The sequence below is a fragment of the Schistocerca piceifrons genome, chromosome X, assembly GCF_021461385.2.
Source record: "Schistocerca piceifrons isolate TAMUIC-IGC-003096 chromosome X, iqSchPice1.1, whole genome shotgun sequence".
NCBI classification, from domain to species: Eukaryota; Metazoa; Arthropoda; class Insecta; order Orthoptera; family Acrididae; genus Schistocerca; species Schistocerca piceifrons.
The window spans coordinates 659427687-659438963 of NC_060149.1; positions in this window are offsets into that span (position 1 = coordinate 659427687).

An 11277-nucleotide genomic window follows, 5' to 3' on the forward strand; every position below is an offset into this window, starting at 1 on the left:
CTTCATCAAAAGTTAAAATGATACAAACTGATTCACAGCTAACAACAGATGAAAAAATGTATCTGTAATCTAATTCAGAGTTTCTAGAAATTGTGCTGCATACTTTACAGGATATTTTATTTCATCTCATTTCAACGCAGTAATTGTGTGATTTGAAAAATTGATTTTGACCTATCTGAGAATTTATTTCACATAAAAATTAGCTGTTCACTCTGTTACTATTCAGGGTGAGTCACTAACTATTGCTGCCAAGAATAACCCAGAAAGTATGATAGGAGCTGAAAAGTTTGTGGACAAACGTTTCATGGCACAACGGGGGCCATAATATGACATTGGTTTTGTGTTGCTAGGTGGGGCCACTTCAGACGTATGAAGGTCAACTTTGATTTTTTAAATGGGATGCTATAGTTTGGTACTTATTTTCTCATAGCTGCTATCGAAATGACTACAATGATGTGTAACAGTAAGGTCTTTGGAGATCAACGAAGGTCAAAAAGGTTGCATGAACGTCCATTTACAGAAGGTGCTTGAAGTGATGACCATTGATGTCAATGCAGTGCCGCTATCTTCTTTTCATGGATTGAGTGGTATTCCTTATCACATCGGCACTTATCGAAGCACATGCGCTGACAATTTGCTCTCGCATATCTTCATGCGTAGTTGGAACGTCTTTATAAACAATGTCTTTTACGAAGAAAAAAAATCCAGAGGTGTCAAGTCTGGTGAATGAGCCAGCCACATCACATCTCCTCTGTGTCCAATCCAATGATTTAGGAATTGTCTCTGTAATGAGGTTACATTCATACAACCTCATCAACTCATTTCTAGCCATCAGTGAAAAATGTGCTGCACATCCATCGTGTTGATACCACATTCTGTCCCTTGTTCCTAAAGGTATTTCTACCAATAACAGACCTAATGTTTCATGCAGGAATGTGGTGTACTTCCTACCATTAAGATTTCTATTGATGAAATATGGGCCTATAATTCTGTCCTCCAGAATCCCACACCATACACTGACCGACCACAGTTTTTGGTGTGCAACTTGCCGCAGCTAGCATGGATTTTCAGTTGCCCAATAATGCATGCTACGCAAATTAACGTTTCCATGGATCTTGAATGTAACCTCATCAGTAAATAAAATCAAATTAATAAATGCGTCATCCCTCTGAATCTGAAATTGAGCCCATTGGCAGAATTCAGTGCGAGGCATACAATTCATACCAGTTAATTCTTGCTGGAGACTGATATGGTAAGGATGATATTTATGGTGATGCAGAACACGAGCAACACTACTCTGCCTCATGCCAGATTCCCTTGCAATTTGATGTGAACTATTACAAGGATCTTGAACTACAGTGGCAAGAGTACCAATTTCTGTTTTCTCATTAGTAACTTTCCTTTGCCAGATATGCTGTCGATGCATTAAAGATCCAGTTGTTCTCAATTTACATTATGCATATTTAAATGTATGATGTGTAGGGTGAATACACTGAGGATATCATTCAGCATATAAGTCTCTAGCTCTCACTGAATTTCGTTGGCATTCTCTGTAACTGAGAAGCATATCGACTTGTTCTTCAAAGGAATACATCATTCACATTTGATTGATTCGACGGTACTAGTCTTACCATTCCTATTAGTGTTGTATTGTGAAACTATCAAATGGTGTTTACATGTCAATGGCATGTTAGATGGATACATCATATTTGGTGAATATTTACTATTTGCACTATATATGAGAAAGAATTCTCAGAGCATGTGCTTCAATAAGTGCTGAAGTGATAAGGAATACCATTCAATCCATGATGAAGATTGCAGCAATGCATTGATACCAATGCTCATCACTTCGAACACCTTCTGCAAGTGGACGTTCATGCCACCTTTTTGACCATCATTGACCATCAAAGACCTTACTATTACACATCATTGGACTCATCTTGATAGCTGCTATCAGAAAATAAGTACCAAATTATAGCATTCCAAATAAAAAAAAACAAAGTTGACCTTCATATATCATACCCCACCTAGCACCAAAAAACCAGCGTCATATTATGGCCCCCATTGTCCCATGCAACATTTGCCCCACAAACTTTTCAGCTACTATCATACTTTCAGAATTATTCTAGGTGGCAATAGTTAGTGACTCAACCTGTATACTCACTGTCTTAAATATCTTAAAGTGGATCTTTGTTGGTGCCTGACAGTCTATTTGAAAGTAGTTTTGTTTATTTGTATCTTTCCTGGCATCTCCAGAGATTAAACTATGAGTCAGTGGGAATCACAGTGAAAATTACTTACTTTTGTGGCAAGTGTATAAACTACGAGATTTGCTAATACTTAAAATTCAAAGGGTTTGTAAATCAGTGGTCTGCATTCCTTTAAACCAGCAGAATACCTGTTAATGAGACATCATATTGGTGGCCCAAATATTTGTCAGGAATATCTTTGAAGTGAGATGAAACGTTTCCTCTGCATCAGAGCATGAACTGTACTGGTACCTCCTGGAGAATAAAATGTACATTCAAGCCCATACCTTCGGCTTGTCAACTACGAGATTTAAAAACTCCCCAATCTCCTACTCGATTCACAAAACTGCCAGAATGTCTCTTCCACTCTTCTAAACATTGCAGAAGTTCTCCAGTACATCTCTTGGATGAAGGATATTGTGGAGACTGGGTTAGCAACTGAGTAGGGTTTTATTCAGACTTAAAATTACACTCTGCAGGATAGCACTCATCCAGAAAGTTACGCAGCAAGACTTCCATGGAGCTTTGAATATTAGGAACATGATTGAGCAGGGGCAGATGGAAGCTCTGAGTTGGGCTATGAAGTGTTTTTGAATGGCTGTGGTGGAAAGAGAGTTCACAGTGGAATATAAAAGTATCATGTAGAGCTTTTATTTGTCTCATCTTTCGTATGTTGTTTTTGTTCTCATTTCCCATTATGTTTTCATTTCTGCTGCATACTTTACAGGATACTTTATTTCATCTCACTCCAACACAGTAATGGTATGATTTGAAAAATTGATTTTGACCTTTCTGACAGTTCATTAGCCTTTAGTCTTCTCAAAATGATAAATTTTGTTCATAATTCAGCTACATTACACTTATCTGCATTTAACTGAAGCAGGCATTACTATTTTTCAGACTTCAATGCAGAATACATGGAGCAAGAGGACTTTTTGACATACACTAAGTTGGTGATGCAAAAATGTTTATTGTTACCAGCAGTGGTTTAATATATTAACTTTAAAAGTTTAATTTTTTATCATGTTTTTTGATAATATACTACATTAAATCTGAACTTTCAAGGAATTTAGTATAATTATAATGACTCTTCACAATTACTTCAAGTTATATGCTACCCAAAGTAAGTTTGTTGATACATGTGTCATATAAACTACTCATACAGCATGTTCAATAAATCTTCCTACAGCATGTACCTTCAGCAGTAGTGATAGGAATTTTTCATTGTATGTCATGTTGCACAGTGCTGCAATGTTCTATAATAGTTGCTGAAGGAACTTTGATGTGATGTCAGTGGCAATTATGTGATAATGTAAGACACATGTCAAATATCAAATTTTATAATATATTTTGTTATACACAGCTTTATTTCTAGTAGCATTTATTCATTTAATTATACTATTTTAGTAAGTAAAAAAGTTGGTTTATAAATGTTATTGTAATAGTTTTAGCGAGTAAAGAATCATAGTTCATGTAACTTCCTTACCAATGTAATTGTATGAGTCTTCTTTGGGATGAGATTATAAAATATTGTATTGTACATGTCCTTACTTCTCATAGAATTTATTCATTTATGTACCAGAATACCATTTTAGTTAACAATTAAGTACATTTGCAAGTGTTGTGACAATAACTTTAGCAAATAAAGAAGTGAAGTTTTTATGTTTTTCTTACTATTGCAATGCTATAAATGTATCATGGGCTGAGACTCCTTAGAAAAAGTGCCTTGTCCTTGTCCTATGTGAAGGTGATACAGTAAAGAGTCACATGCCATTGTGGAATATACAGTAACACCTGACTTGCTGTGTGTTACCTGCTTTGAGAAAGACAGCAATGAAATGTTCTCTGTAAATTCTTGGAAAAGGCAGGCAAAATTCCTTTCTTGGTGCCCAATGAAACATTTGACTTTATGGAAACAAAGACCATCACAAACATATGCTGTATTCCTCATCCCCTTATTGTCATATTTAGTGTACAGATATCAGCAATTAAAATCCAACCGTCTGTCTCATCTGCCATGCAAATGCAATAATCTACTGTTTTGCCTGAAATGACACTTCAAGCAAGTCATGTTCACTGTATCAGAAGGCATATAAAACCTGAGGAAATGCCTAAACGTGGTTTTAGATGCCCAGGTGAAATTTTGCAAACTGACATGGTGGGAGATAATTGCCAGTAATTTGGTATCTAGTGAGAAATATGGATGAGCAATATCAACATCCATCATTTATGGAATAACATTTTATTTCTGACCAGTAGCACAAAATGTAAGAAACTGCTGCTGCAGAAGGTTCTGTACAAGTGTACAATGGGCCAAATTGTAAGAAACTGTCTGTATATACAAGGACTGGGGTGCCCAATCCATGTGAAAATGGAACAGGAAGTTTAAGAATTAAAATAATAATATACTGTGCAATTGGATGTGCCCTAGAGATAGTGAATTAGCCACTAATCATTCATAATGACCAATTAAATTATAGAAAAAAGTCCAAAACTGGGAAAGGAGTAGAAGTGAGAAGTTTTTCATGCTGGTTCAAGAGCTGAGAGTGCATTACAGCCACAATCCATGCTCTGCTCACATTCCCCATCCAATACATGAGACTTCTCCACTCACTCTATTGGCTACATCACCATGCAAGAAAGCTTATCCTGTCAATATCCTTATTAGTGAAGCACTTCTAGCCTGAATTACTAGTTGAATTTGTTATAAGAGTACATGCGAGGGAGTGCCAAGGACTGGCTGTGAAATCAAGTGTTAAGAAAAATTTTCAAATTGTTAGTAAATTATCCCAGTACTCCATAGTCTGACAGTGGCTTAGAAATCCTTTCACTTTCCATAGAAGTGGTGACTATGATATTTGCAGCTCATCACAAGCTTCCATGGACAGATAGATTACCTGGATGAGGGCCGTTAATAATAAGGGTTACATGCAATTATATTTCTCAGAATTTTTCAGAAGGTGATGCATAATTGGCAACAAGGGTAATGTAGTTAGTATTAATGTGCAGGCCTTTATGGTAATATATGATGTGGTTGGAGTGAGGTAGCTTAAGCGGATCAAGGGTTGGCTAGGCGGTTGGGTCATGGGCAAGATGGTGCCTCATATAGCAGCAGGCTAGCTCAAGAGATGACCACAGAGTTCTTCTGCAATATTTGTACAACTAGTATGAGCCTAGAGCACTGGTTGCTAGGCTAAAATATTACTTAGCATATAAGGGGCGCAGTAGCCTCAGCTACGAGCTGCACAGGAGTTACATTTAGTTATCAGTTGTAACAACAATAAGTATCAAAACCTAAATAACTAACCATAGATACTAGTAATTAAGTATGACAGTTTATGTCTTAAAATTCAAAGTTTTTAAAAATTTGATGGAAATAATAGGTATCTGACACATTTTTCCTTCAGAGTGAACCATGGTGAAAAATTCCCAATAATTTACCATACCCAGTGCACTGTAGGCTCGGTACAAAACTAAACTAGACAAATTAGAGATAATTGACTTAAAATGCTGAAGCATGATAAGTTTCTATTAAAGTGTTCAGCAAGATTGAAGTATAATCCGTTTTTGAAATAAATCCAAAAAGTCACCCTTCATGTTGGGTGTATTTCAAATGCACCATTTAGAAGGTGGTTTCCAATCTTTCCATGGCAAGTCCTTGCTGAATTAACTTAACATTAGACCAAGTAAAGAGAATAAAATGCTTTTAGTATCTTACAACAATCTCTGACACTGGCTTCCTCCACCCTTTATTGCTAGTATAGTCATTTCCCTTAAAACTACAATTATAGTCATTACATAAATGTATAAGGGTTTTATACATTGACCATTTTGGCACACACTCTTCTATTCATGTGTTGTTTTCTAACAGTTCTGATAACATTATAAGAACTTTGACATCACTGCATTTCCTACAAGAATGTTTAATTTGGGATTGCATTCACACACAAACTAAATTGCTATAAAAACAATGCTCCTATGCAGCTGTTAAAGTTCCACAAAACCTCATGTCAATAAGGAAGATTCAACATATGAAATGGTATAGCTATTAGTGAAAGTAATAACAAATTTAAGCTCTTCTCTTTCCTTTGTTTTCTTTCAAACTTTAAGCAGAACATACCTTACAATTTAAAACTCTTATTATTTTGAATACAACAGGCAAACTCACATCTTGTTGGGGGTAGGTATACAATACTCCTGAGTTCATCCAGTATTTGATTCCCAACAGAAGTAATCAAGATTGGTGTGTGTGTGGGAGGGGGGGGGGGGGGAGGGGGGATGATAGGACACATTTACATTTCTCTCATTGATGTTGTAAAATACACAAACCTCGACAAATGAGTATAAACATCTGTTATTGTATTAAACAAGCACAATTTTTTTAAACAGCTGGGTGTCGTAAAGTGACAAAATAGTGAAGTTGTACTTTCCTCATATCCCAGTGTGCATATGCACAGCACACAAATATGGATTTTCGAAATTCATGCTGCCTCAGTGAAAAATCTGCAGCTGTCCACTTTGTCCTTAAATGTAAGGCAGGTGAATGGAATAGTACTACCCAGATAGTGAAGCTTATTCATGATTTCATCCATATTGATGACTCATCATTACAGTAGACAAGACTCAAATATAAACAAAAGGGGAGGAAAAAATTATCTTGTGTGACCCTCCCTCATACATCACATCAGGAGCAGTAAATAATTAAAAAAACATTTAAATAATTGGCTGGTGTCAGGTAAGTTGATGTGATATGAGTAAATGACGAAAGTAACTTGTAGAACACCATTGTGGCAGTTACAGAAGTCGGTACGGTTTAGAAGTTACTGCGCATGGACAAGGTGGTGTGGAAGCTTCAGGTAATAAGAGCGTGATTTCAGTTGTGGACTCTAGTTGGGGAAATTATATTAGAACGGGTCTGATTCCAAGCCTGAATACAACAATGGAGGTCAGCTAGGGACATTGTCAAGTGCCTCTGATGATCCCTACTGACAATTAGAAAATTATGCATCTTCCAGGTGTTATGCATATGTAAAGCACTACAGATGACGGGGGAACTGCTTATTATTACAGTAGACAAGACTCCAATATAAAAGTATTTAAATGTGACAGCTGTATATGTGCCAGTCATCCGTCCCGAATTTCAATAAGGGCGCCCTCTTCCCTTAATGCAAAATGGAATCGCTAAAGTACTTTATCGTTTCTCTGTGGGAAAAGAAAATCTGAGTTGTACATGGCAGAGCTACTGTAATACATTCGGGAGAACACAGCCATGCTATATTTTAGGTGTGTACATTTATACTTAATCCTGAACAAATTAGTCAAAAAAAAAAAAAAAAAATTTCTTTGCCAGAAATCGAAAAAGAATAAATTACGTGCTCCAGTAATGGTGCACAGGGGTGCAACACAGCACACCACACAAACACAGAGCTATGAACTGTGCACTGCAGTTGATGTGATCTTCAATAGTTTGACAAGATGGACATATGAGAATTATCTTTGTGAACTCCCAGGCTGCTAAAAGTTGATTCTGCCAGCCAATTAGAGAACGATTTTTGGAGGCGTCCCACATTCATCTGGCAATATATTGGCCCACACTTCACATAATCAACCTAACAAAATGTAACTTCCAATACACATTTTGTTTTATGTCAGTTAAGCCAATCGACACTAAAAAATATAAACCTTGAAAGTAATGCAAAAAAAAAAATCCATTAATATCAGCAGGAGTGAAGTTCTGTAAACAACGTGTTATGGATGGCATAGGAGATAAATAAGCCTTTTGTAAAGTTTATTTCATGTTTATTCACTTCAGGCAGTGTTAATGTGGAATTTTTGTTGGTATGCAGTATGATTTTCTCAATGATTCTGAATTTTTTCCTGTTGCAGATTTCTAATTTTCAGTTTCAACCTAACATTATGGAAATGTGAATAAATTTCTTTTGTGAATATTTTCTAGCTATCTTTCATAAAGTATTGGATATACTGAATAAACCTGCAGTGGTCGCGTGGGATATTGTTTCATAATAGGTCAGGTGGCGTCTTGCAGACGTCAACTGAATTTTTGCGGTAAGAAAGTATATTTCGTTCGATCTGTCAAAATTTATAAGGGAACAGTACTAATTAAGTAAAATGAGAGAGGTGTGCACATTCTGACCAATGGAATACATTTTATTTTTCTGATTTTTAGGTATAAATATACATGACAAAGCTGTTGATTGTCACATTACGCAGTTTTCAGTCTCGTTCATCACAAAGGTGATGAACCATTATAACACACTTTTCAGAAAATTGATAGTCCTTATATGAAAGCATTCATACTTAATGAACTGTACAGCCTGTAACAGAAATATCGCATTCAATGAGCCATACAATTTGCAGTAAGCGCACACTTTTCGTGCATGTTCTAAACAGAGGAACCTTTTACACCTGTGGCATCTATACTAGGGGTAGACTTACCGTTTTTTTGAACGACCGCATACGCAGCTTCTCCGTCTTTTTGAGCCTCGGTCCTCTTTATGTGGGTTGGACAGCACCTTCATCTGCAAAAAAGACTCTGAATGTGTTGTCTGAGATCTCTTGACAATGATGAATGCTGAGAACGTCGACACAAATAATCGTCAACAAGATTACACACCATAAGTTTTAGAAACTAAGAGTGCCTGGTGCTAGCATCTGTATTATTTGCATGGTATATTATTTGTGCATTTATTGTTCTAATGTTCAACACGCTATAAAAAATCATCATAGGCGATCTATTGGTCATTCTGGATACGCTATAAGTACTATGCAGCTGGCAGACAGTATCGACTCCTGATTTTATAGCGTCGTAAGAGGTTACCATTTCTAGCTTTTTCTCATCACCAGCTGTAGCAGCAATTGCATTATCATGCTGCATTGTGAAGAGTATCAGAACTGCCTTGTTTTTCTTAGTGACATATGACATAAGAGTTGAGTGTGTTTGAAAACCAGTGTTGTTCCCACCTTCTCGTTCTTTGTTTGCGTAAACTCTGGGGGAACTTCAAATACATTCGTCCTCGTAGTTCCAACCAGAGTAAGATTCTTCTGAAGTAAGTCATCAGCTAATTGTAAGGAAGTATACCAATTGTCTGTGGTTAGATCACGCCTAGTTCCTGATAGCACAAAGGCAGGGGTGTATAAGAGAGGGAACGCGGGTGACGCTGGCCCCCACTTTTTTTCCTAGTGCTACACCGCCCCCTTACTGTTTTATAAGGAGAATATTTTTTTATTACAGTAATTCTCTTTCATCGTCTCTCTAAATTTAATTGTCATCAATTCTAAGTTATAACTCAGAGAACATATTAGGTATGAAGTCAACTGACCACTGGAGCATTGCTGGGCACCTTAAAGACTCCGCTTCATTTCTGACAGTTCTGGGCTGGCTGATTTGGTGAAGGCAACTACACTACTGGCCATTAAAATTGCTACACCAAGAAGAAATGCAGATGATAAACGGGTATTCACTGGACAAATATATTATACTACAACTGACATGTGATTACATTTTCACGCAATTTAGGTGCATAGATCCTGTGTCAAACAGGGCTTGGATGGCTTGTACAGGTACAGCTGCCCATGCAGCTTCAACATGATACCACAATTCATCAAGAGTAGTCACTGGCGTATTGTGATGAGTCAGTTGCTCGGCCACCATTGACCAGACGTTTTCAGTTGGTGAGAGATCTGGAGAATGTGCTGGCCAGAGCAGCAGTCGAACATTCTCTGTATCCAGAAAGGCCCGTACAGGACCTGCAACATGCGGTCGTGCATTATCCTACTGAAATGTAGGGTTTCGCAGGGATTGAATGAAGGGTAGAGCCATGGGTCATAACACATCTGAAATGTAATGTCCACTGCTCAAAGTGCCGTCAATGCGAACAAGAGGTGACCGAGACGTGTAACCAATGGCACCCCATAGCATCACGCCGGGTGTTACGCCAGTATGGCGATGACGAATACACGCTTCCCATGTGCGTTCACCGCGGTGTCGCCAAACACGGCTGTGACAATCATGATGCTGTAAACAGAATCTGGATTCATCTGAAAAGATGACTTTTTGCCATTCGTGCTCCCAGGTTCGTCGTTGAGTACACCATCGCAGGCGCTCCTGTCTGTGATGCAGTGTCAAGGGTAACCGCAGCCATGGTCTCCGAGCTGATAGTCCATGCTGCTGCATATGTCGTCCAACTGTTCGTGCAGATAGTTGTTGTCTTGCAAACGTCCCCATCTGTTGATTCAGGGATCGAGACGTGGCTGCACGATCTGTTACAGCCATGCGGACAAGATGCCTGTCATTTCGACTGCTAGTGATATGAGGCTGTTGGTATCCAGCACGGCGTTCCATATTACCCTCCTGAACCCACCGATTCCATATTCTGCTAACTGTCATTGGATCTCGACCAACGCGAGCAGCAATCTCGCGATACGATAAACCGCAATCGCGATAGGCTACAATCCGACCTTTATCAAAGTCAGAAACGTGATGGTACGCATTTCTCCTCCTAAACAAGATTATCACTGTCACTATCACTGGAGTCTGCGTCTTTCCCAGTGACGGATTTTCTTCTCTTGTTTCCACACTGTCTTCTTCTACAATACTATAAACACCGAAGTCATCATCTAGTTGATCATCTTGCTCCTATAGCTGCAGTACAATTTCCCTGTCACATACATTTGTCAGACTGAAGTAGGTCTTCTGTGAGGTCATATAGGATCTAAAGATAAGTAAACACCTACTTTAGTAGATTAAATTAAAAAAATATTTACTGTTAGTAACTGCAAAGGTCACAGGCATCTGCTAGACTCCAGCAATGCAGTTTCGGAAATAATCTCTTCCCTCCAAAACTGTACTCCAATTAGCGCAATGTTGATGAGCTTAATATGTTTGCATTTAGTTAACTGGAAGGTAGATGGCACCACAAGTCTGCCAGTATCTCTGATGAACAATAGTGAGTGTGCCTGGCGTCTGTGAGACGCCGCGCAATCACCCCAGGGTTCATACGATGATGTA